Raw genomic sequence first — 667 nt, forward strand, 5'->3', positions numbered from 1 at the left:
TGCATAGCAAAGGAAACCATAAACAAGACAAAAAGACAACCCTCAGAATGGGAGAAAATATTTGCAAATGAATCAACAGACAAAAGATTAATCTCTAAAATATATAAACAGCTCATGCAGCTCAATATTAAAAAAACAAACAACCCAATCCAAAAATGGGCAGAGACCTAAATAGACATTTCTCAAAAGAAGGCATACAGATGGCCAAGAAGCACATGAAAAGCTGCTCAACATCACTAATTATTAGAGAAATGCAAATCAAAACTACAATGAGGTAATCACCTCACACCAGATAGAATGGGTATCCTCAGAAAATCTACAAACAACTAATGCTGGAGAGGGTGTGGAGAAAAGGGAACCCTCTTACACTGTTGGTGGGAATGTAAATTGATACAGCCCCTATAGAGAACAGTATGGAGGTTCCTTAAAAAACTAAAAATAGAATTGCCACATGATCCAGCAATCCCACTACTGGGCATGTACCCAGAGAAAACCATAATTCAAAAAGACACATGTACCCCAATGTTCTTTGCAGCACTATTTCCAATAGCCAGGTCATGGAAGCAACCTAAATGCCCATCGACAGATGAATGTATAAAGAAGATGTGGTACATATATACAATGGAATATTACTCAGCCACAAAAAGGAACAAAATTGGGTCATTTG

This window comes from Physeter macrocephalus, chromosome 19 (assembly GCF_002837175.3).
Source record: "Physeter macrocephalus isolate SW-GA chromosome 19, ASM283717v5, whole genome shotgun sequence".
Taxonomy (NCBI): domain Eukaryota; kingdom Metazoa; phylum Chordata; class Mammalia; order Artiodactyla; family Physeteridae; genus Physeter; species Physeter macrocephalus.